This window comes from Callithrix jacchus, chromosome 2 (genome assembly GCF_049354715.1).
Source record: "Callithrix jacchus isolate 240 chromosome 2, calJac240_pri, whole genome shotgun sequence".
NCBI lineage: Eukaryota > Metazoa > Chordata > Mammalia > Primates > Cebidae > Callithrix > Callithrix jacchus.
In genome coordinates this window covers 5,411,052-5,437,325 of record NC_133503.1, presented here as the reverse complement: position 1 = coordinate 5,437,325, position 26,274 = coordinate 5,411,052, and the positions used below count along the sequence as shown (strand labels likewise).

At 44.4% G+C, this 26,274-nt stretch overlaps 2 long non-coding RNA genes across 5 annotated transcripts in view; both read right to left on the bottom strand.

Annotated features, from left to right (window-relative positions):
• The window catches only part of LOC118149167 (uncharacterized), a 37,728-nt gene extending 34,812 nt beyond the window's left edge, over nucleotides 1-2,916 (bottom strand). Inside the window, exon 1 of one of the 3 annotated variants that reach the window (XR_008477599.2) lies at nucleotides 1,534-2,916. This is a non-coding gene — a long non-coding RNA (uncharacterized LOC118149167). The remainder of the gene's footprint in view (nucleotides 1-1,533) is intronic. The other 2 variants (XR_004736442.3, XR_004736443.3) reach the window with 2 other exon arrangements.
• Nucleotides 2,917-3,632: 716 nt separating this feature from the next.
• LOC118149159 (uncharacterized) overlaps nucleotides 3,633-26,274 on the bottom strand; it is an 89,612-nt gene continuing 66,970 nt past the window's right edge. For both annotated transcript variants that reach the window (XR_008477596.2, XR_008477597.2), the window contains 5 exons: nucleotides 26,102-26,178; nucleotides 16,739-16,827; nucleotides 15,374-15,418; nucleotides 12,242-12,460; nucleotides 3,633-5,882 (listed from right to left, as the gene is read on the bottom strand). This is a non-coding gene — a long non-coding RNA (uncharacterized LOC118149159). The remainder of the gene's footprint in view (nucleotides 5,883-12,241; nucleotides 12,461-15,373; nucleotides 15,419-16,738; nucleotides 16,828-26,101; nucleotides 26,179-26,274) is intronic.

Genomic DNA, 26,274 nt, shown 5'->3' with positions numbered 1-26,274 from the left:
AGTGTGACAACAAGCTGGGGAGACTCGATGTACCCCTGAATCTGGGGTGTCTTGCTGTGCACTACACAATGATGTGCCCTTGGGACCGTAGGAGAGGATGCCTCTTCATTCCAGGGAATCCTGGGCCCCTCTGCTGGCCTCAGGCAGGAAAGCGTGGGGGACTTGTGATGGGATACATGAATGATGGGTTCTGAGATCCGAACTTGGGGAAACCATGAAGCTGGGAGATAGAGAATCCCAAGTCGTGGGGAGCTGCAGAGTTTAAGAGTCTTTGGGGCTCCCCATTGAGGCAGAGCTAGTCTGCATCTCAGGGGCTCCCTTTGCCTCTGAGTCACAACCTAAATCATTGGAAAGCTGTTTGTTCTCCAAGTGCCCTGGGGCCCATTTAGATGCAATATCAGAGTGTGGCATAGCACAGCTAAAAACTCTCTTAACAGTGAGGGCCTGGGGTTTTAAACACATCCTAAAATCCTAAGGGGTTGCTTAAAAGGAGACTCTGGGAAACTAGAGGGAAAGAGGCATGATAGAATCAGCCACCAGCGGGCCTACATAGAGTCTTCATGTAAATTAGAAAAAGCAGCCCTGTTGGGCAGATGCATCCCTTTGGGCGAATGCCTGGTACCAGACAGAATCTTTTTGCAAAGAAAAAGACACGTGATTTGGCAAATGAACTGCAGGCTGGATTTGTGGTGCCTTTGTGCAGTCTCCAACCAACTCAACCATATGTAGGCTGCAATATGACCCTTTGAAAAATCTCCACATCTTCATACCTAGAACCTGTGAATGCTATTTCTCATGGTAAAGGAGACTTGCAGGTGTGATTAATGATTTTGAGATGGGGAGACTGACCTGGATTCTTGAGTGGATGCAATGTCATCACAAGCGTTCTGTAAGAGGGAGGGAAGGAGGTCAAAGGAGGAGGTAGGAGATGTGATTCCAGGCGTGGGTCATGTGCCAAGGAGTATGGGTGGGACACTTCTAGAAACTGGAAAAGGCAAGAAAACAGATTCTCCCCAAGAGCCCCCAGAAGGAGTGAGACCTGCCAGTACCTTGACTTCAGCCCTGGGAGATCTGGACTTTTGACCTCCAGAACAGGGAGATAATAAGTTTGTGTTGTTTTAAGCCACCAAGTCGGTGGTAATTTGATATAGCAGCAGTAGTGTATTCATTTTTTCTCATGCTGCTATACAGAGCTGCCTGAAACTGGGACATTTATAAAGGAAAGAGGTTTAATTGGCTCACAGTTCTGCATTGCTGGAGAGGCCTCAGGAAACTTACAATCATGGTGGAAGGCACAGGAGAAGCAGGCTGGAGGGAGTGCAAGCAGGGGAAATGCCAGATGCTTATAAATCCATCAGATGTCTTGAAACTCACCCATTATCAATGAGAACAGCGCAGGGTGAGGGGAGCTCCCCCTAGGATCCAATTACCTCCACCTGGTCTTGCCCTTGACAGGTGGGGATTATGGGAACTACAATTCAAGGTGAGATTTGGATGGGGACACAGAGCCAAATCATATCAAGTAGGAAATACCTCTTCTGTTGCCTTCTTCCTCAAGGAAGCCTTCTATTTTCATCTGTGATGTGTGTTGGAATTCCAAATAAGATTTCATTTGAAGAAGCAGGACTGCTGCTGAAAGCATTTGAAAAATGCATTGCTAGATGACAAAGTATTATTTCAATGTTAAATTTACTGAAGTTGATAACTGCACTGGAGTTCTAAGAGAATCTCTTTATTCTTAGGAAATACACACAGAAATGTTTAGTGTAGTGCATGAAACTTATTCTCAAATGGTTCAGAAAAATGTGTGTGTGTGGTATGCATATACACACACACATGAAGAGAAGGCATGATACATAAAGCAGGTGGGAACATCTTCACAATAGATACATCTCAGTGAAGGCATATATGTGTATGTTCTTTGAGTTCTTGCAACTTCTCTATAAATTTGAAATTATTTCCACACAACAAAGTGAAGAAGAAAACCTGCTGTGATCCAACTTGATATGGTTTGGCTGTGTCCCCACCCAAATCTCATCTTGAAATTGTAGCTTCCATAATTTCCACATGCCATGGGAGGGACATGGTGGGAGGTAATTGAATTATGGGGTGGGTTATTTCCTGTGCTTTTTCTCATGATAGTGAGTAAGTCTCATGAGATCTGATGATTTATAAAGGGGAGTTCTCCTACACACCCTCTCTCTTGCCTGCCACCATAAGATGTGACTTTGCTCCTCCTTTGCCTTCTGCCATGAGTGTGAGGCCTCCCCAGCCATGTGGAACTGGGAGTCCATTAAACCTCTTTTTTCTTTATAAATTACCCAGTCTCAAGTATGTCCTTATTAGCAGTGTGAGAACAGACTTATACACAACTTCTGTCAAGTTAAGGATGAGAAGTTGGAAACTCAGAGAAAGTTATAGGACCTCAGAAATAGTGTGTAGCTAAGCTGAGTCCTCTGGCCCCTTATCTTAATGGTGTTTTTTGAGGCAAACACTCCTGGGAGTTGTAGTATATTAAAGCAGTTTATTCTAAGGTGTCGATGACTTACCAGGGACTATTCTTCTGACTATAGGACCTTGGTTGCTCAGTGGCTTTCTGACTACAGGTGGAGCAGGGGAATGATCTCAAAGGGTGACAAAAAGCCCAGAAACTTTCCAGATTTTTCATGAATGGTCTTGTCCTAGAGACATCCCTTCTTGACATTATTTGCGACTCTCCTGGGCATGGAAAGGTATTGGGATTCACAAACTAGCCTTCCACCAGGTCCCAGGGAAGACTCTCATCATCCATTCATTGATTTATTTATTCAATCAATAAACATTATTGAACACATGCTATGTGGTCAGTTTATTATAAGTGCTATTCAGCAATAACAAATAACATAGCATGAATAAATGAGATAGGTTTGCATGGAGCTTACATTTAGGGGAGAGAAAGGATTAAGAAATAAAACAAAATAAAAATTTTGTTTAGTGGTAAAAAAGAGGATAATAAAAGAGGGTGTTATCATAGGGCAGCAGTTCCCATCTTTTTTGATTGCATGCCTCTATCAAAACTTTTTTTTTTTTTGAGACAGAGTTTTGCTCCTGTTGCCCAGGCTAGAGTGCAATGGCGAGATCTTGGCTTACTGCAACCTCTGCCTCCTGGGTTGAAGTGGCTTTCCTGCCTCAGCCTCTTGAGTAGCTGGGATTACAGGCATGTGCCACCATGCCTGGCTAATTTTGTATTTTTAGTAGAGACGGGGTTTCATCATGTTGGCCAGGCTGGCTTTGAACTCCTCACCTCAGGTGATCTGCCCACCTCGGCCTCCCACAGTACTGGAATTACAGGCATGAGCCACCATGCCTGGTTAGCAAAACATTTTGAGCAGGCTGGGCATGGTGGCTCATGCCTGTAACCCCAGCGCTTTGGGAAGCCAAGGTGGAATGATCACTTGAAGCTAGGAGTTTGAGACCAGCCTGGGCAACATAGGGAGACCCCATCTCCACCCCCCCAAAATTTTGCGCACTTGCCATAATATCTGCACACATTTAGATGTACGCATAAGTAATTGTTTATACCTAATATGATGTACAATTGTACTAAGGCATTATAAGACACACAAAATAGACATGTTATAAAAGCGGTAAAACATTACAGAGATGAAAATTCTATCACTTTCTTCTTGTTCCTTATTATGTCATCTTTGGCACCCCAGGGGGTGTGCGGTGCTCTGGGGCACCTGAAGGACAGAATGGCCAGGGAAGGTTCCCCTGGGGAGTAACAGGAAAATAAAATCCTGCAACCCCAGCTCACTATGCTAATGGGAAAGTTAAGCTTGGAAAACGGATTCAGCAAAACTACCTTCCTTTTGTTCCCAGACAGCTGTAATTTCACAGGCTCACTTTATCTTATGTAAAATGTAGATCTACCAAGGGAGAGGACTGCATAATTGACTCTCCCCCCACCCCCCCACTCGGCTCTTTTCACATGTAAAACATGGACTTGGAGAGTGCATCAAAGCCTCACAAGAATGTGACCACTGACCTCATGGTCTACCCACTCCCTCCCCCGACTCTTTTCCCTTGAAAGATTGAAGTTCTCAAAATCCTCTTTGGAAAAAGCAAAGGGCACAGATCTGATTGTAAATCCTGTTTCATTTTCCCAGGTGCATCCTCAACCATGGCAAATTCAACCTTTAAATCCACCGAGACTTGCCTCGGTCACTTGTGGTTTACAGGGGAGATAGCATTTGCTTTGAGCCATAACCATGGAGAAGGAGCTGCCAAGAGAACTTCTCTTGGGGAGAAGTTTCTAGGTAGAGGGACCAGTAGTTACCAGAGCCAGAGGAGGGAGTGGGCTTGGTGTTTCTGAGGAAGAGACAGAGGGTCAGGGTGGCTGGAGCAGAGGGAATGGAAAGCGGAATAGCCATAGTGCAATCTGAAATCTAAGAGGAAGGTGAAAGCCAGATCCAGGAGCCTGCAGGTCCTTCTGGGAGTGTGGATTTCATTCTAACATCACAGGAAGCCATTGGAAAATGGTATAATCACATGTATGTGTATATTATACCGTATGCACATACATATACATACATATGTATACACATTACACATACACGTGTGTGTGTGTGTGTGTATGTATATATATATATATACATTTTTTTTTGAGACAGGGTCTTACTGTGTTCTCCAGGCTTTAGTGCAGTGGCACAATCTACTCTCTGCAGCCTCAAACACCTGGGCTCAAGCCATCCTCACAACTCAGCCTCCTGAGTAGCTATAAAAAAGGTGCACACCATCACGCTTGGCTAATTTTTAATTTTTGTAGAGATAGAGGTCTTGCTATATTGTCCAGGCTGGTCTCGAACTCCTAGCCTCAAGAGATCCTCCCACCTCAGCCTCCCAAAGTGCTGGGATGACAGGCATGTGCTACTGCCCTTCAACCATATGTACATTTTAAACAATTTTACCAGCTGCTCTTAGAGAAGACATTGTAGGCTACCGGAGTAGAAATAGCGAAAACGGGTAGAGCTTTTTGCAATAGTCTGTGTGGGAGATCATGATGGCTTGGATTGGGGTGGTCAAGGAGGAAGAGGGGATGGGATGGATTGGGATGTATTTTGGAGGGAGAGTTGACAGTTTGGGTGGGCTATAAAGGGGTGAAGGGTCAGGGCTTCCTCCTGGATTTCTGGCCTAAGGGTGGTGTCTGTCACTGACATTGGAACTCGGGGTGAAGGAGGGGCTCAATGCCACTTCTGATGGATGACAGAACAGGTGGACTCTTATACGTGTGAGTCTGTATACACACTCAGGGAAGGGCAGAACTGTGGGTGTACATTTGAGCATTGTGGAGGAGAGAGGTGGAGGCTTCTGGGCACAGCTGGTCCATGCATGGTGTCAGAGAGCAGTGTGCCAGTAGCAGGGGGCAACACGGGAGCCCAGGACAGGCAAAGGCTGCAGAAAGAAAGCAACTCATCAGAGAGGCACTGCACCCTCATTCAGATTTTGCCCCCATTCAGTTGAAATTGTTTTGCATTGTGAATTGATGGAACTGTATTGTAGCAGAGGCTATGGGGGGGGGGGGCCGGAGCTGGGAGGCTCAGAGGCCCTTTGCTATGGAAGAAAGTCAAGTTCAGCTCTCTGGCAACAGGTGGCTGGCTCAGAAACCTCTGCATGCAGGAGCCCACACTGGTCCCTGAGGTCCCACTTGGGCAGCCCCCCCGCCCCTGCCAACTTGCCTTCCTCTGCGTGCAGCTGGTTCCCAGGGCCTGGAGCTCATGACACCTTGACAAATGATGCAGCCAGCAAAGCGAATCACAACAGGAGAGATGCTTCCCCAGGAGGGCCGAACGCATTTCCACGAGTTTGTCTGTGGAGCTGGTACCGTGCCCAGTCACAGATTCCTGCAGTAAGGAATAGCATTTAATTTTCTTATAATGGAACTTAATATGTCTTTTGTTTTTTCTTTCCCTAGAGACAGGGTCTCGCTCTTTCCCAGGCTGGGGTATACTGCTGCGATCATAGCCCAGTGCAGCCTCCAATTCCTGGGCTTGAGTGATTCTCCCATCTCAGCTTCCCAAATTGTTGGGAGTATAGGCATGCGTCTACCCTGTCTGGCCAGCATTCTCGTCCTAACTTAAACATTATTTTCTGCTAACTCCAAGTTTTAAGACAAAGTTTTTCTCCTTTTTCTCTTTCTTTTTTTTAGATGGAGTCTCACTCTATTGCCAGGCTGGAGTGCAGTGGCACAATCTCAGCTCACTGCAACCTCTTCTACCTCCCGGGTCCAAGCGATTCTCCTGCCTCAGCCTCCTGAGTAGCTGGATTACAGGTGCCTGCCATGATGCCTGGCTAATTTTTCTATTTTTAGTAGAGACGGGGTTTCACTGTGTTGGTCAGGCTGGTCTCAAACTCCTGACCTCAGGGGATGCACCTGCCTCAGCCTCCCAAAGTGCTGGGATTACAGGTGCCTGCCATGATGCCTGGCTAATTTTTCTATTTTTAGTAGAGACGGGGTTTCACTGTGTTGGTCAGGCTGGTCTCAAACTCCTGACCTCAGGGGACCCACCTGCCTCAGCCTCCCAAAGTGCTGGGATTACAGGGGAGAGCCATGCAGATTGAAAAATCATCTCTGAAGCCACCTATGACTTATAAGTCCTTAATTCAAGATATTTCACCTTTTTGAGGCCAAACCAATGTCTACCTTCCACGTATTGATTTATGTCTTTGCCTACAGCTCCTGCCTTCCTGACATGTATAAAACCAAACTGTAATCTGACTGTTGTCAGGCGCAGTGGCTCACACCTGTAATCCCAGCACTTTGGGAGGCCAAAGTGGGTGGATCATGAGGTCAGGAGTTTGAGACCAGCCTGGCCAAGATGATAAAACCCTGTCTCTACTAAAAAATACAAAAAATTAGCTTTCCAGACAGGGAGTGCACAAAGCAGTGAGCCAGAGAGGGTGCTGCTGTAGCTACATGCAACACAACCTACCAGGGTGGAGCTCAGTGTGCAACCTGTACCACACCCAAAATGGATACATGGGCTGGATGGGGCTTCATGGACTCAGAGAACCATGCAAAGAGATTGGAGCTTTACCTGGAAGGCTCCCTGAAACTGCATCAGTCCAGGTCCAGTTGGGAAGACTACAGACTCCCACTAGGTATTTCAAACGAGGGTATTTAATACAGGGAATTGGGTTGGATATGGTGGTGCATGCCTGTAATCTTGGTGCTTTTAGAGGCTGAGGAGGGAGGATTGCTTGAGGCCAGGAATTTGAGACCAGTCTGGGCAACCTAATGAGACTCTGTCTCTGCAAAAATTAAAAAAAAACAAACAAGCTGGATGCAGTGACACAAGCCTGTAGTCCCAGCTACTAGGAAGCCTGAGGTTGGAGGATTGCTTGAGTCCAGGAGTTCAAGGCTGTAGTGAGGGATGATTGCACCACTGCTCTCCAGCCTGGGTGTCAGAGTGAGACCATGTGTGCAAGGCCATTCTTGCATTGTTATAAAGGAATACCTGAGACTAAGTAAAGAAAAAATGTTTAATTGGCTCATAGTTCTGCAGGCTGTATAGGAAGCATGATGCTGGCATCTGCTTGGCTTCTGGGGAGGCCTCAGGGAGCTTTTATGCAGTGCAGAGGACTGCATAAAAAGGAGATGGGATGCTGCATGGCCAGAGCAGAAGCAAGGGAGGGGAGAGATACCAGATGCTTTCAAACAACCAGATCTTGTGAAAACTCACTCACTATCTTGAGGACAGCACCAAGCCATGAAGGATCCAAGTTCATGACGCAAACACCTCCCACCAGACCCCATCTTCAACACCAAGGATTATTTCAATTCAACATGGAATTTAAAGGAGACAACATGCAAACTTTATCAACCTGTCTCTAAAATGTAAAAAAGTCTCTCTCTCTCATATTTATTCCATGTATGTATGTATGTATGTATCTATTTATCTATGTCATATATCTTATCTATCATGTCTATCAATCTATCCCCTCTTTATTCTATCTAATCTATCAAATCTATCATATCTATCTCTATGTAATCTATGTATCACATCCATCTATCTATCATACCTATCACATCTATCTCTCATATCTATTATCTATCATATCTATTTATCATCTGTCTGTTATCTATAATCTCTATCATGCATTTTTGTATGTATGTATGCATCTATCATCTCTCTCTCTCTCTCTCTCTCTGAATCTCTGTCATCTATCTCTTTTATCAATCGATCAATCAGTCATCTATTGAATTAGTTGCCCATTTGCTGGAGGGCTACAAGAGTAGAGAGAAAAGGTAGAAACTCAAAGATAAAAACTACAGAACATGGCTACCAGCTGCAGGGCTTAGGGAACAAAAAGAAGAGGTTTTATGAGGACCTAGAGGCTCAGAAGAGGGGGATGCAGAGTGTGTGCTTGAACCTCTGAAGAGAGATTGCTGCCCAGCTGGTGCTGGTGTCTCAGAAGGCATGTGTCAGGCTGGTTCTGGGAGGGTCAAGAGAAGCCACGCAACTTGCCTTATGGGGCTCAATGTCACTGCTTGTGAAACTGTGCCCCCAAAGAGTTAAAGAAACCAGTGATTGATAAAAAATTCTTGAGCTTTCGGGATGGCAGATAAGAAGAGACAACTTGCTGAAATGCTGAAACTCCCTCTGTTTGTGAGACTTAAAAACTGGCTAAAATCAGTTAGAACCAATATGGCCAACTGAAGTCTGTACAGAATGAGCTTGCTGATGTCACAGCCTGATTACACACCCGATGTTCACACTAACTCCCCCTGAATTTGCACATGGGACCCATGAGGAGGCATGAAGAGATAACTGTGCATTCCTGAGGACTTTCCAGAGCCCCCCTTTCCTTCCATTAATCAACTGCTAACCCCAGAATGCACCCCCTAAGCCTTTTCTGATACAATTACTTCATTGGCTGGGTGCCGTAGCTCATGTCTGTAATCCCAGCACTTTGGGAGGTCAGGGCAGTAGGATCAGTTGAGCCCAGGAGTTTGAGACCAGCCTGAGTAATATAGTAAGGTCTCATCTCTATAATTTTCTTTTTAATTAGCTGAGTGTGGTGGTGCTAGTCTGTGGTCCCAGCTACTTGGGAAGCTGAAGCAGGATGATGGCTTGAGCCCAGAAGGTTGAGGCTGGTGTGAGCTATGATCACACCATTGCATTCCAGCAGCCTGGGCAACAGAGCAAAACCTTGTCTCAAAAAAAAAAAAAAAAAAAAAAAAAATTACCACCTTAAAGCCAGCACAAGGAGACAGATTTGAGCAGGACTCTTATCTCCTTGTTAGTCGACTTGCAATAAAAAGCTTTCCTCTTCTCAAAAACCCTATGTCATAGTATTAGTTTCCAGTGTATTGGGAAATGAGCCCTTTTTGCTTGGTAACAATTGGGCAAAGCTGATGGGAGCAACAGGTGCACAGGAAAGAGAAAGGTCCTTTTCTTCACGCAGAGCCTCAGGGAAGTTGGCTGGCCAAGCAGAAATGTGATCCGCAGAGCCTCAGCCCAAGCATCCCAAAGCAGAATCTAGAAGGCCGGTGTGCAGCTGAGAGACAATAGCTAAAGCGTTGACCTGAGAAGGGTCTGCAATGCATTTGGGTTTTGGAGAGGCCACTCTGGATGCAGTGTAGGGAATGAATTGGATGAGGAGGGAGGCCACAGAAGAGGCAGATGCCCTACCCCAGGAAGAGAGGGTGAGAACTTAGGGTAAGGGTGAGAAGAGGTGAATGAACTTGGAGCTCATTCCAAGTTCACACCCAGGGTGTGTGGGGGTGTGGCATAGAAGTACTACCAGAAAAGGGTATTGATCCAGACCCCAAGAGAGGGTTCTTGGATCTCATGCAGGAAGGAATCCAAGATGAGTCACAGAGTGCAGTGAGAAGAGACGGTTTGTTGAAAACTCCTCCTTTAGAGAGTAGGAGGTTCTCAGAAAGCAAGAGGAAGAATGCCCCAGCTTTAAGTTTTTTCTTATATACGAGTCTAGTCTATGAAAAGAATACACTAAGCAGTGTCTATTTGCAGATGGGCTAACAAGGTAATGAAATTTATTATTCTATTGATTTAAAGAAACCTGTCTGTATTAGTCTGTTCTAGTATTGCTATAAAGAAATACCTGAGACTGGGCAACTTATAAAGAAATAGGCTTTAATTGGCTCACAGTTCCACAGGCTGTGATGGAAGCAAGATGCTGGCTTCTGCTTGGGTTCTGGGGAGGCCTCAGGAAACTTCCAATCATGGAGGAAGGTGAAAGGGAAGCAGGTACGTCTTACATGGCCAGAGCAGGAGAAAAGAGGGTGTGGGAGGTGTGACGCACTTGTAAAAAAACCAGATCTCATCATAACCCACTCACTACCATGAGAACACTCACTACCATTGAGGGGTGGTGCTAAACCATTCATGAAGGATCCAACCCCGTGATCCAACACCTTCCAACAGGCCCCACCTCTAACATTGGCCTTACAATTGAACATGAGATTTGGGTGGGGACAGATCCAAAGCATATCACTGTGCTTGACATTTCACTGTGTAAGTATATCAAAGCATAACTATAATAATCTTGAAAGCATATATTGTTATGGGTTTGGGCACATCTGGGCTTCCTGTTGTTGTAGGAGTTTGTCCTTGCAGGCATTGCTAAGCTGCTCCCTGAGCTGCAAACGTCTTAGGACCATGGGTCATGACTGGCAAGGAATGTGCCTTGTTAATCTCAAGATTCAGTTTAACTGGAAACGGTATTATTCTGGCTCTTCTAGGCTCCTGCTTCCTTAACAGAGGGAGAGATGAGAAGCAAGCGTCAACTCTGCATACCTTCAAGGGCAGGATGAGCGACGTAGTATTGTTCCCAGCATTAGTGCACATAGCAGGAAAATAAAGAAGAGGAAAAAAAATGGGGGAGAAAGGGAGGAAGAATAGTCATTGTACCTCTGCTTGTCAATGCTAAGAACAGGAAGGTCATTTCCTTGCAAGACGTGTCGTTCTAATGTTAGCTACAAATGCTAACAACTTTGCCCTTTTACAGAAGAAACAATTGCCTTTCCATCATTTCTACACACAGGTCCTAATGCTGCCCTCTGGAGCGACACAGAAAGTTTATCTTCCACCAGACAAATATTTGAAGACAATAGTTGGTGGAAAGAATGAATGAGAGATGCGTAAGGGGTTGTAATTCAACAGAAGAAAGCCTTGTTTGGGGCCAAAAGCAGCACTCGCTGAGCATGTGTTAACAGCAGGCATGTGGCTTGAGACCAAGGGGAGAAGCTGACAGATGTCTCAGATTCTGGACAGGGACTTTTCTTGGAGGGTGCTGAGACTCCTGGAACAAAGGAATTCCTTGGAGACTGCATCAGTCCTCTGTGTTATTTTGCTTTGTTTAGAGACAAAGTCTTGCTCTGTTGCCCAGGCTGGAGTACGGTGGTGCCATCATAGCTCACTATAACCTGGAACTCCTGGGCTCAAGGGACCCTCCCACCTCAGCCTCCTAAGTAGCTCTAGAAAAGCAGGTAGAGGTTTGTGTGGTAGAGTGAGAATACCAGGAGATGCTTGGGGAGATCAAAGGGATTCCCAAGGGGAATCAGTCAATAGGTGCTTGTTGAGAGAATTACGGACTTGAGACTCTTTGATCAAGAATAGAGGGCTTTCCAGGTGCAGTGGCTCACACCTGTAATCCAAGCTTTGAGAGGCTGAGGTGGGAGTATCTCTTGAGCCCAGGAGTTCAAGACCAGCTTGGGCAATGTAGCAAGATCCTGTAGCTACAAAAATTAAAAGATTAGCTGGGTGTGGTGGTGCACTCCTGTAGTCCCAGTTACTTGGGAGGCTGAGGTGGGAAGGTCCCTTGAGCCAGGGGTTTGAGATTATAGTGAGCTATGATGGCACCACTATACTCCAGCCTGGGCAACAGAGCAAGACCCTGTCTCTAAACAAAACAAAATAACACAGAGGACTGATGTAGCCTTCAGGAAATGCCTTCCTCATCGAGGAAGTGACAGAAACCAACTGAGATATAAATATCACCCAAAGTCACCTTGCATGGTCAGGTGACTGAGCCAGGAGAGACCGTGGAAAGACAACCCACGTCCCTGTAGCCACAGATGATGCAATAATTGAGACTGTGGAAGTCAAGAGGCTCTGGGGGATAACAATGATAAAAAATAATAAAACTGATAAATACCTTGTATTAGTTTGCTAAGGTTGCGATTACAAAATACTGCAGGCTGGGTGACTTGAAGAACCGAAATTTATTTTCTCACCTTTCTGAAGGCTAGAAGTCCGAGGTCAGGGTGTCAGCAGGGCTGGATTTTACTGAGGCCTCTCTCCATGGCTTGTAGGTGACCGTCTCCTCCTTTTATCTTCACATGGTATTACCTCTGTGTGTCTGGGTCCTAATCTCTTCTCATAAGGACAGCAATCATATTGGCTGAGGCCCTGCCCTTATGATTTCATTTTAACTCAATTTCCTCTTTAAAGACCTGTTGGAAATAGATACTTGGTGCTGCAAAGAAAATAGAACTGAGGCTGGATGTGTTGGCCCACGCCTGTAATCCCAGCACTTTGAGAGGCCTAGGTGGGTAGATCACAAGGTCAGGAGTTCGAGACCAGCCTGAGCAAATGGTGAAACCCCATCTCTTCTAAAAAAAAAGTACAAAAATTAGCCAGGCATGGTAGTGCATGCCTGTAATCCCAGCTACTCAGGAGGTTGAGGGAGAAGAATTGCTTGAACCTGGGAAGCAGAGGTTGCAGTGAGCTGAGATCGTGCCACTGCACTCCAGCCTGGGTGACAGAGCAACACTCAATCGAAAGAAAGAAAGAAAGAAAGAAAGAAAGAAAGAAAGAAAGAAAGAAAGAAAGAAAGAAAGAGAGAGAGAGAGAGAGAGAGAGAGAGAAAGGAGGGAGGGAGGGAGGGAAGGAGCAAGGAAGGAAGGAAGGAAGGAAGGAAGGAAGGAAGGAAGAAAATTAGCACTGAGACACAAAGGATCTTTCAGCAACACAATTTTTACTGCTTGGACTGCAGGAAGGGTACCCTTGCTAGCCATTGTGCCACGAGAGTGCAATGAACAAAGGAAAAGCAGACAAATTTATTCCTGATGCATCTGGGGTCGTCCTTACTGCTGTGTCTGATCTCCATTGGTTGGAGGCAGATCTCACAATCTAAAGTAAAACCTGATTGGTTAATAACGTAAAACTTTTCTAAACAGGTAAAAGCAATGGAGATCTGGGGACACACCTGTGAGTGCATCCAGCACAGATATCCTGGTTAAAGTATAAGGACATAGAATGTACTATATGCCTGTAAGCATGGCATGTCTAACAGCTACATAGGATGGGGCTTAACAAAGTTATTAACAGACTTACTCTTTAACAAGAAAGGAAACTTTAAAAAGGAACTTTTCTACTTCCCATAAGACCCTGTCTCCAAATACAGCCGCATTCTGACTTATGAGTTAGAACATCCACATACGAATTTTGCAGGGTATGCTATAACATTCCTTAAAATCAAGGACCATTTTAAACCAACCATTAAAAACCAACATTTTTAATGATTGATTAATTGATATTTTTAGAGACAGGGTCTTGCTCTGTTGCCCAGGCTGGAGTGCAGTCCTGCAATCACAGCTCACTGCAGCCTTGAACTCATGAGCTTAACTGATTCTCTTGCCTCAACTTCCTGAGTAGCTGGGACTACAGGCAGCCATCACCACACCCAGCTAATTTTTAAGATATTTTTGTAGGGATAGGAAGTCTCACTATTTTGCCCAGGCTGATCTCAAAATCTTAGCCTCAAGCCATTGTCCTGTCCTGGCCTCACAAAGTACTGGGATTATAGGTGTGAGCCATCATGACCAGCCTAATTTTTTTTTTTTTTTAAATACAGCTCATTCTCAAGCCTCACATGTAATTGGCCTATGTAAACTGACCAGAAAAAAATGGTTCAGGAACCAAGCACAAAGCATGCCTCATTTATTCTGTTGACATCTGATCACTTTTTCAGGACTTACACTGACCTGCAGCACCCTTCCAGGCTCTGTCTAAAAATACAGCTTGAGTTAATAACTCTCAGTAAACCACAGAGTATTTGTGAATAAAATTTATCAAATCTCTGCAAATTAATTATTCATGCAGTTTCCATGCATAGAATGATAATCTTGTTTTTTCTTTAAATTTTTCCTGGAAGCCTAGTTAGATCTTTGTTGTTGTTCTGGTCCAGTGGGAGGCAGATATGAACAACCTTCGGGAGAGAAAGTTAATAATTCAATATGATGCATTAACTCTAATCCATACACATGCGTGTCTGTCAGTATTTTAAGAGGTAAAGGAGGAAGTAATATGATATGTTCTTTTGCCATTAGGTCCTCTAGAGAAGGCAAAAGAAAGCCTTAACCAATCAAGAAAACGGCTGGAGTTCTTTCTAAACTTCTTTGAAGCATGAATACTCAATATAGTCATCTTTATATTTTCCCTGTTGGATTTCTCATTTTAAATGGGCTTGGAGACTTGTTTCTTATTTCACCGGAGATCTGAAATATATGACGAACTTGCTGTTATGCCCAAACATAAAATATCATACATTTTTAATCTCATATGCCTTTGAAAACCAAATTCATCAAAAACTTATTAATTCAAACTTGCCTTAGAGCTTATGATTGCCAAGGGTTTTAAAAAGATTGCGGTTTTGCTCTACACGCCTGTGGAGGAACCCTCGTAGTATTAATGGCTGCCATTCATAAAGCTTTTACTCTGAGCCGGGCACTCTGCTACATGTTTTACATTGCCCCACTTTGTTTAATTCTCACAGCAACTTTATGAAGTAAGGGTGCTCATGTTTCCATATTCCCAAAGTTATAACTTGCCCTTGGTCATGTAGCTAGAATGTGTTGGAGCTGGGCTGGGCGTGGTGGTTCATGCCTGTAATCCCACCACATCAGGAGCCCAGGGCGAGAGGATCACTTGAGGCTGGGGGTTTGAGACCAGCCTGGGCAACAGAGTAAGACCTCATCTGCAAAAAACATTGGCCGTGTGTGGTGGTGGTGTGTGCCTGTAGACCCAGCTACTTAGGAGGCTGAGGTGGGAGGACTGCTTGAACCCAGGAGTTGGAAGCTGCAGTGAGCTCTGATCATGCCACTACACTCCAGCATGGACAACACAGTGAGACCTTGTCTCTATAAAATTATAATAATAAAATAAGAAGAAACCATTGATGGATCTGTGGGCTTACAACCTGGATATTTGTGTAATTTTCCTCATAGCACTCGCTGGTTTTGGAGGAAGAGAAAAGAAGATGAACAGTTGGATTGGCCCCCACATGGGGATTTGCAGGCAGGGTGGTGAGAGAGTGGAGAAGCACGAACTTGCAAGTACTGGCTGCCATGTTGCTGGATGCTTACCTTGGACGTCGGGTTGGGTAGGAAGGCAATGGAGCCAAAGGAGGGCTGAAGATCAGAAAGAATCAAGGTCAGAGCTCTAGGTAATATTTTATAATCATACTAATAAAGGCAGGCAGACAACAAGAGGATGGAGCTGGCAAGATGTGCTTAAAATTTTTTTTTTTTTTTGAGACAGTCTTGCTCTGTTGCCCAGGCTGGAGTGCAGTGGTGTGATCTTGGCTCATGGCAATCTCCACCTCCCAGGTTCAAGTGATTCTCCTGCCTCAGCCTCCTGAGTAGTTGGGATTATAGGTGTGTGCCACCACCTGACTAATTTTTGTGTTTCTTTCTTTTTTTTTTTTTGAGACAGAATTTCGCTCCTGTTACCCAGGCTGGAGTGCAATGGCGCGATCTTGGCTCACCGCAACCTCCGCCTCCTGGGTTCAGGCAATTCTCCTGCCTCAGCCTCCCGAGTAGCTGGGATTACAGGCACGCGCCACTGTGCTCAGCTAATTTTTTGTATATTTAATAGAGATGGGGTTTCACCATGTTGACCAGGATGGTCTCGATGTCTTGACCTCCTGATCCACCCGCCTTGGCCTCCCAAAGTGCTGGAATTATAGGCATGAGCCACCGCGCCTGGCCCATTTTTTGTATATTTTTTAGTAGAGACGGGGTTTCATTATGTTGGCCAGGTTGGTCTTGAACTCCTGACCTCAAGTGATTCGCCTGCCTCAGCCTCCCAAAGTGCTGGGATCACAAGCATGAGCCACTGCACCTGACCTGTTTTAAAACTTTTAAGAAAGAGCATTCTGGGTAACGTTGGGGTCTGGGATGTGACTGGGGCTGGGGACGGGAAGGTCAGGCGTGAAGGAGCTATTTCCCTTAGTGACAGGCTTTCCCTCTTACAAACATTTTCCCCAAGCTTATGTCTGGTCCGGCTTCCAGGGGAACATAGAGGTGCTGGCCGAGGGGGGACCAGCAATGTCTGTGGGGTTCTCCCAACTCTGCAGCCTGCAGCCCACACAGGCCACTGTGCCAAGACCTGGCTCAGCCCACAGAATCAACCCTTATTGGCTGCTGCAGCTGCCAAACCATCCTTCACCCATCCCCAGATTTGGGGAGGTTCAGTTTATTAAATGTAGATAGGTACACTGTTTTACTTATTTATTTTTTTCAGAGATAAGATTTAGCTCTGTTGCCCAGGCTGGAGTGCAGTAGTAGGATCATAGTTCACTGCAGCCTCGAACTCCTGGGCTCAAGGGACTCACCCCCCTCAGCATCCCAAGTAGCTGGGACTACGGGCGTGCCCCAGAACACCCAGCTGATTTAAAAAAAAAATTTTTTTTGGTAGAGATGGGGTCTTGCTATGTTGCCCAGCCTCACCTTGAACTCTTTGCTTCAAAGGATCTCCCACCTGGGCCTCCCAAAGTGCTGGGATTACAGGAGTGAGCCACTGCGCCTGGCTTCTTTTCCTTTTAAAATATAAAACATGCTTAGATGATTCCATGGAAAGAGAGTTAGTGCTGCATTCCGTTGAGATCACTGTCATGGAAGTCACTATCGGCCACAGGTGCAAAAGCAGGTTGTCAACCTGCCCCTCCACCTGCGGCTGACCACTCAGGAAGCCTGGTTGGGATTCCTGAGGTGCCAGCACCCCTTGGCTGTCCTGTGGCCTGATGGGAGGGTGGCAGGCCTGTGAGCATGTGCCTCTGTCAGGGATGCTGAAGGTGCCTAGCTTCCTCCAGCTGCAACATTGATTCATGTGTCTCAGCCCCACCCCTGCCAATAACCCCAGCGGCACTCTCAGTGGGCTGCAAACGCCTAATGCACTCGTTGCTGGGTTTGGGAGTGTCAGAGACACCATCCTGGCAGTCCCAGCACTGAGTCAATGAGGATCACCTACAGAATACTGAGTGTGGCAGAGGACGGAGGGTCAGGGGAGAGGAAGTAATTGCTTGTGGCTGTACAAAGGCCCCTGGCTGGGAGAATTAAGGAACATTTCTATCCCCAAAGACTGTGAACGATGCAGAAAGCAAACCTGCAAGGATCATTCACAGTTTCTCTGCTCGATAGGGCCAGGATTTCTCTGCTCTATCCGAGTGCTCTCTGTGGCCAGGACTGATTAAGGATAGTCACGAATCTCCCCTGCTGCCACCCAAGCCAGGCTGTTTTTACATCTGCGCTGAGACATTCAGGCAACCAGACCGGCACTTTCTGGTTTCTTCCTGCTCTGTGATTCTGTGTCTACAAGACCTTGGACTCAGTTAAACATGCAGTGTTGGATTTTTCTTTCCCTGAGTGAGTGAAAGTGCGATGGAGGTAAAAGTCCCATTAGTCCTCCCAACTAGATCCTTCACTCTAAAAAATGACTGCTTTTTGGCAAGAGGTTCCAAAAATAAAGTAGTTAAAAGTGATGTCTTCACGGACTTTTAGGCCAGCAGAGTGACTCCAGACGATGACTATGCTAAACACCACTGCTCTTAAAAAATTACTTACCAAAAAAAGCAAGGGCTCAGCTTTGTGACATTTCTTTAGTCTCTCAAAAATGCAAGTTTGCCAGTGACAGGGAGTGGTAATGTCACAAGTCACCAATGAGCTTCACCATCAAGGACATACAGTCAGCCCTTTCCGGTGGCTCTGAGTCCTAACTGGTTTGACTCAGTTATACTCAGCTGAGATTGTTTGAGTTCTTCGAGAATTCCCAGGCTTCCGTGTTCTTGTTTGCAGGACAGAGTGACGGCCTCTATTGTAGATGAACATCCATTACTTACAAAGCCCCATGATTAGCTGATCACCAACACGTCACACAGATACCTGCAACTAGCCCTGGCACTTCAGAAGACAGATAGACCTTCTCCTAAATCCTCAGGCATTCTGCTGAGTTCCCAAGAAGCATTTACTGACTAAAAGCCACTTGAAACCCTCTCTAGGTGACGTTATGTCTTCATATAAAAGTGAGCTTGTTTCCAATATGTATTTCTTGTTAAAACAACACTGTAACAACAGTAAGGTTAGGAAAAACAGAAACAGTCAACTTAATATCTTCACCTGAGCACGACTGTTCTGAATAGTACAAGTGTGTCTTACTCATAAATCTTTGTCCATTTTGCTGGTTATTTCCTGAGAATATGTCCCTAGAGGAGGCAGCAATGGCTCTGTGACCATAGGCATTTTTGAGATTACTGATACATCTTGCCAGATGATCTTCCAGAAATAGTAGTTTACTACCTCATTGTTACTTCAATTCTATTTCTTTGAATATTAGTGGTCTTAAGGAACACTTTAGATATTTATAAATTACGTATATATCTTCCTATGCATTATTATATATATATTTATTATAAATTTTATTTTATAGATAGAGATAGGGTTTCCTCATGTTGCCCAGGTTGGTCTTGAACTGCTAGGCTTGAGTGATCTGCTCACCTTGGCCTCCCAAAGTGCTGGGATTACACGTATGAGCCACTCTATCCATCTCCTATGAATTATTTTTAATTTTTATTTATTTGTTTAAGTTTCTACATATAACAACACTGACCTATAAATTATAGTCTTTTGTCCCTTTATCCATGAGGGTCTTTATATTTTTCAATCAATTTATAGAAATGATTTTTCTCATTTATTGATATCTATTATAGTAATTTACATATTTATGGGGTACATGTGAGTATCTGTTATACGCATAGAATATGTAATGATCAAATCAGGGTCACTGAGGTATCCATTACCTTGCATGTTTCATTTTTATGGGCTGGTATCATTTTAAGTCCTATCTTCAGTTACTTTAAAAGATACTTAATATTGACCTGACGTGGTGGCTCACACCTGTAATCCCAGCACTTTGGGAGGCCAAGGCAAATGGATCATGAGGTCAGAAGTTCGAGCAGCCTGGCCAGCATAGTGAAACGCTGTCTCTACTAAAAATACGAAAATTAGTCAGGTGTGGTGGAACGTGCCTGCAGCCCCAGCTACTCGGGAGGCTGAGAATTGTTTGAACCTGGGAGGTGAAGACTGAGTGAGCTGAGACTGCGCCATTGCACAGAGCCTGGCAATGGGTGACAGCGCGAGACTCTGTCTCAAAAAAAAAAGACACGTAATATTGTTGCTATGCATAGTCCCCCTAGTCTGCTATCAAACATTGGAACTTATTTCTTCTAACTGTATGTTTGCGCCCATAACCAACCTCTCTTCATCCCTCCCCGAGCCCTTGCCCTGTCTCTGGTGTCTATCATTCCATTCTCTTAAGTTCACAAGATCAAGACTTTAACTCTCATATATGGATAAGAACATGTGGTATTTGTCTTTCTGTGCCTGGCTTATTTCACTTAACTTAAAGATCTCCATTTCCAGCTATATTGGTACAATCGATAGGATCTCATTCTTTTTTATGGCTGAATAGTATTCCCTTGAGTATCTTGACCACCTTTTCTTTATCCCTTCATCTGTGGATGGACATTTAGGCTGTTTCCATATCTTTGCTATTGTGAACAGTGCAAATGCAGTTCAACATGCAAATGCAGACACCCCTCTGATACACTGATTTCTTTTCCTGTGTGTAGATTCTCAGTAGGGGACTGCTGGGTTGTATGGTATAAACAGTTTTTTTAATTAAGGCTATCATTTGTTGCAAAAATTTTCCTGTTTGTCTTTTATTCTTATTAATGTTTCTGTATATACAGAACTTTAACATTTATATGTATTCAAATTTATCCAACCGTCTATATTATAGATGTTTAATAAATGCTCTATATTATTTCTTTAATAATACATATTATTCAAGCTGGGCATGGTGGCTCATGCCTGTAATCCGAGCACTTCGGGAGGCTGAGGCAGGCAGAACATGAGGTCTGGGGTTCAAGACCAGCCTGACCAACATGATGAAACCCTGACTCTACTTAAAAATACATAACTTAGCCAGGCATGGTGGCATGCACCTGTAATCCCAGCTACTTGGGAGGCTGAGGCAGAAGAATTGCTTGAACCCAGGAGGTGAAGGTTGTGGTGAGCCAAGAGCGTGCCATGGCACTCCAGCCTGGGCAGTGAGACTCCATCTCAAATAAAAAAAAGTATTATTCAATAATGATATATTTATATTCACATTATTAACTTGAATATTCAATTAATATGTACATTCATACTAACAATATAAATATGAATATATTCACAGCAATATAAACATATAATATTCATATTAATGATACGAATATTATTTCTTGAAGAATGTATAGTATTTATGAAGCATCTATACTATGCTAGACAATGTGCCTGAGGATTTATGCTTATATTCTGTTTGATCCTTCTGTCGAGCACTAGAGACAGGTGAGAGTATGGCCGTGATACAGACGAGACTAATGATAATAAAGCAAGCTAATGACAAGAACAATGATGATGGCTAACACTGAGTAATTACCACGCTCTAGGTATTCTCATAAGCACTTTAAACGCATTCTTAACTTATCTAATACTCAACCCCACAATGTACATATTATTTTCATTCTTGTTTTATAAAGAAGAAAACTGAGGACAAAGAAATTTAATTGCCCAAGGATACACAGCTGGAAAGTGTGTCAAGCTAGTGGACGGCGAAGAACTGGCCCCAAGTCACAGAACTGGCTAATGGTAACTGCATGATTCAACACAGTAACTCCACAGCCCAGGCTTGCCCTTCTATGCTAAAATTCTTCCCTACTCCACCTTAACACTTGGCTTAGTTTAGGTTGTCTGGCCCAGGTTTTAGATCTGTATTTATATGATTCTTGTTGTCTTCTTTCTCTTACGTCTTTTGTTCCATGTATTATGTCCTACCTACTTCCTTTCATCTGATACACAGCTTTGGAAGATAAACATCCTATATTTTATGCTGTGGAATAAAACCCCAGAGTACTTGGGAGTTTTGCTACCTAAATGTCATGAAACCAGCCCAGTTGTGCTATAGAACTGATGTTTATGGCTTCTTTTGAACAAACATAGAAATTAACCTTCCTGGTCTTGAAACTTGAGAAAATTACATTTGTCTTATCTGAGTTCCTTTCTCAGGAAACAAACCATTAGGCCTACCAGACAGTATCAAGGAATGGAAACTTACCACATCATTGCATCTAGACAAAAAGACACCAGACCCCTCAACCATCATGATTGTTTAAGCAACCACCTGCTTCCTGTTGACCAACTCCTATTTCTTTCTTCTCCTTAATTCCTATTTTCCCACACATGGTTACATTCCTTCCTTGCTATGTAACCCCTTAATTTTCGTCATCAGGGAGATGGATCTGAGACTGATCTCCCATCTCCTGAGCTGCAGCACCCAATTAAAGCCTTCTTCCCTAGAAATACTTGTTTTCTCAGTGACTGGCTTTCTGTGCAGTGAACAATGGGACCTAGACCAAACCCCTGGCATGTAGGAACAGATACTCGATGTTCCAAATAAAGTATGATAAAAATAGTATTTTACATTATCAAGACTGTTCTTCAAAGGGAACATGAATACCTCTAATGTGACTTATATGCATCTGTTTTTTTTCTTTTGTGATGAAGGCTATGGTCACTTCTAGAAGTCATGTTTATATGCAATTAACATAAAGTGAGTAGTTGGGACATTTAGACTTCCCCAAATTTTTCTTAGCAAAAAACACATGAGGCTGGGAAGAAGAGGATTGGGAGGCATAAAGAACTACCTATGTGCAAAGGAAGGAACATGTGCATAAAGCACATTGCAAATGCAAGAAGCAGAATGGGGTCAAGTTCTTAGGCAGTGGAGCAGTGCCATGTCCCATTCACCTCCCACAAGTTCAACTATACACATCTCATGGAGAGCATATGAGAATGCATTTGGCTGCTTCTTAGAATGTCCAATCATTTTTCAGTTTGTTTTCTTCCTTCAAATAGTGTTGTGTCCTTGGCAGGCAGGTAAGTTACTTGTAGACACTTTGATCCCTTTGAGCTGGGGTAGGTCTAGAGTAGCCTTCACTTCAAAGAGAGTTGAGCCTTACTGCTAGAATGGGGGTCCCTGACATCTCCACTGGATGACCCGGTGATCAACAAACTCCAGTGTGGCTGGTTGGAGCTCAGATGTCTTTCCATTTTGTGTGAGCTCTGGCAATTGTTTAGCTTACAACTCCCAAGTCATTTTGTATTTGGCCTGGTGCAGTTTTGCTATGTGCACTTACAGCCTAGTACTCAGCAAAGAAACAAAGGCATTCCTATGCAGATGTATGAAGCAGTTGAATTGCCTCGCTCTCTCTTTTCCAGAACTCTGTGCTGAATTGCCAGCTGCCTTAGCCTCTCCAAGCTTAAGCTCTATATTCTCTACTAAGGAAGTCCTGTTGTATTCCCCTCCCTAGCTGCCTGGTCTGGAAGGAAGCCTGGGCAAATTTAGGGCTTACTTCCTTTGTTTCTCTTCTCCAGGGTTCATAGTCCTTTCCCATCTATGGCCCAAGGTCTGAAAACACTTGATTCGGTCTGGTTATGATAACTCACACTGATAATCCCAGCACTTTGGGAGGCTGAGGTGGGAGGATCACTTGAAACTAGCTAGGAGTTCAAGACCAGCCTGTAAGAGTCCCTATCTTTACAAAAAAGTAATTAAAAAAAATAGCTGGGCATGGTGGCATGCACCTGTAGTCCCTGCTACTCGGGAGGCTGAGGCAGGAGAATCACTTGAGCCCAGGAGTTGAAGACTTCAGTGAGCCATGATCATGCCACTACACTCCAACTTGGGTGACAGAGCAAGATCCTGTCTCAAAAAAACAAACAAAAAAATTAATAAAAATTTAAAAAAGATAAATAGTTAAAACCAGTTTGTCTAGTTTTCAAGTTATTTATGATAGGAGGGGAAGTTCAATCCTTATTACTACAAAATAGTTGGACAAGAGTGAGAACAATTTAAATACCATGGACTATTTAAATATCAGGTCCACCTGCAGAATGTGTGCCCCAGCAGGCTGTTTGTGAAGGGAGATGTGAATCTGCTTCTCTGTATGTTTTCTAGTCGTAGGGCTGAGTGTTCATCTTGTGTCTCAAGAGATACATTTTTGGTAGGCTAGGTGTGGGGGTTCATGCCTGTAATCCCAGTGTTTTGGGAGGCTAAGGTGGGAAGATCGCTTGAGGCCAGGTGTTCAAGATCAGCCTGGACAACACAGAGAGACTCCATCTCTTTTTTTTTTTTTTTTTGCCGATCAGTGTGAGCCTTGAACTCATGACCTTGCCTTTGCAAGCGCCACGACATCCAGCCGGAGCCACTTTGGACCCCGAGACTCCATCTCTTAAAAATTTTTTTTTTTAATTAGCCAAGCATAGTGGCACACACCTGTAGTCCCAGCTTCTTGGGAGGCTGAGGCAGGAGGACTACTTGAGTCTGAGGCTGCAGTGAACTGTGATTGTGCCATTGCACTCCAGCTTGAGTGGCAGACTTTGTCTCCCACCCCAAAAAAGATGTATTTCTTATAGAAAATGGCCCCTTAGTGGAAGACAATTATGTCATCTTGTACTCATTCAAAAAATAATAATTCTCTATCAAAATATTACATATGCCCCATACATATGTACAAATATTATATACCAATGAAAAATAATATTTAAGAAATTGGAAGTCTACTTTGAAAATCCCAAAAACCAAACCAAACACAAAAAGTGAAGTTTTCTCCTTGCAGGAGGAAACTTTGCCTGGTTGGATTTATTGAGACATAGAATGTTCATCTTCATTGGACAGACTTTTCAAGAGCCATTTTTTTTTTTTTTTTTAAGACAGAGTCTCACTCTGTTGCCCAGGCTGGAGTGCAGTGACCTGATCTCGGCCCATTGCAACCTTCACTTCCCAGGTTCAAGTGATACTCCTGCCTCAGCTTTCCAAGTAGCTGGGACTACAGGCACCGTGCCCAGCTAATATTTTGTATTTTCAGTAGAGACAGGTTTTCACCTTGTTGGCTAGGATGGTCTCAATCTCTTAACCTTGTGATCCACCCACCTCGCCCTCCCAAAGTGCTGGGATTATAGGTGTGAGCCACCACGCCCGGTCAAGGGCCATTTTTACATGACATCATTCTCATAGGCTGACTTTAGAACCTAACCTCTTCGTAAGACACAACTCCACCATACTTAGATTGACTTTTAGAAGCTGAGTGAACCTTTCTTTTGCTTTGGAGACCTGAGGTGAGGGCTTTTGCTCTTGGCTTGGTTCCAATTTCTTCTCCTCAATTGGAATTCCCAGAATGCTCTGCCACCAACAGTGTGCTATTTATGAGCAGTTGTTCCCTCTTTCACCCAGGCTCTGCTTCTACCTAATGGCATTTTTATACCTATTAGCTTTCTTTATTGGAAGAATCTGAGCACTGTAAAGCCGAGCAGGCTCGGTATTAAATCCTCCTGCAGTGTAAAAGCAAAGGCACGTTCTTTACAGCTCTGAGCCTTGATCTCCCCATTTGTAAATGATGGTGATGAGTCTCACCTTGTAAGGTAGTTGGAACCATTAAATGAGTTCATGCTCATTTATTCTCTACTCTCTGGTGCGGCTTCCAAACTCATTTCACCATGGAAACAGCTCCTGTCAGAGTTACCAACGTCCACCATGTTGCAAAACCCAAAGGCTTTTGTTGTCCCTTATTTTACCAGATTTCTCAGCATTATTTGATATTGTAAGCACTGTTTTTTTGAAACACTTTTTTGGGGATGGCGTCTCACTATGTCATCCAGGCTGGAGTGTAGTGGCACGAACTCGGCTCACTGCAACCTCCACCTCCCGGGTTCAAGTGATTTTCCTGCCTCAGCCTCCCAAGTAGCTAGGATTATAGGCGTGTGCCACCATACCTGGCTAATTTTTGTATATTTTAGAAGAGATAGGGTTTCACCATGTTGGCCAGGCTGGCCTCAAACTTCTGGTTTTAAGTGATCTGCCCTCCTTGGCCTCCCAGAGTGCTGGAATTACACGCATAGGCCACCATGCCTGGCCGGAAACACTTCTAAAACAGTCTTGACTTCCTGTTTTCTAGTTGCTATAGTGTGGATATTTGACTCTTCAAGCCATGTGTTGAAACTTGATTTGTAATGTTGGAGTTGGAGCCTGGTGGGAAGTGTTTTAGTCACTCATGAACGGGTTAATCACCTGGGTGGGAGGAGGTAAATGAGCTCTCACTGTGAGTTTCTGCGGGAGCTGGTTGTAGAAAACAGCCTGGCGGCTGGGCACTGTGGCTCATGCCTGTAATCCTAGCACTCTGGGAAGAAGCCAAAACAGGCAGATCACTTGAGGTCAGGGGTTTGAGACCAGCCTCGCCAACATGATGAAACCCCGTCTCTACTAAAAATTAAAAAAAATTAGCTGGGTATGCTGGTGGTACACGCCTGTAATCCCAGCTACTTGAGAGGCTGAGGCAGGAGAATCACTTGAACCTGGGGGGATGGAGGTTGCAGTGAGCCAAGATTGCACCACTGCACTCCAGCCTGGGCAACAGAGCGAGACTCTGACTCAAAATAAATACTTAAATAAACAATCAAAATCAAAAGAGCCTGGCACCTCCCTCCCCTCTGTTTTGCTTCCTCTCTTGCCATGCGATGTCAGCACAGGCCAGCTCCCCTTCACCTTCCACTGTGAGGGTAAGCAGCCTGCAGCCCTCACCAGGAGCGGATGCTGGTGCTGCGTTTCTTTGTGGCCCACAGAACTGTAAGACAAACACATTCCTTTGCATAACTCTTTTTAAAAGACGGGGTCTTGCTCTGTTGTCCAGGCTGTAGTACAAAAGTGCAGTCATAGCTTACCGCAGCTTTCAAGTCTTGCGCTCAAGGGATCCTCCTGCTTCAACTTCCTGAGTAGCCGGGTCGACAGTTGTGTGTCCCTGAAGGAAATAATGTATACGGTGGACCATTTCCAAGACAAAGTGCCTTAACTTGGCTTAGGTCAGCAAACTACAGAAGAAACAGGATATGTTAGG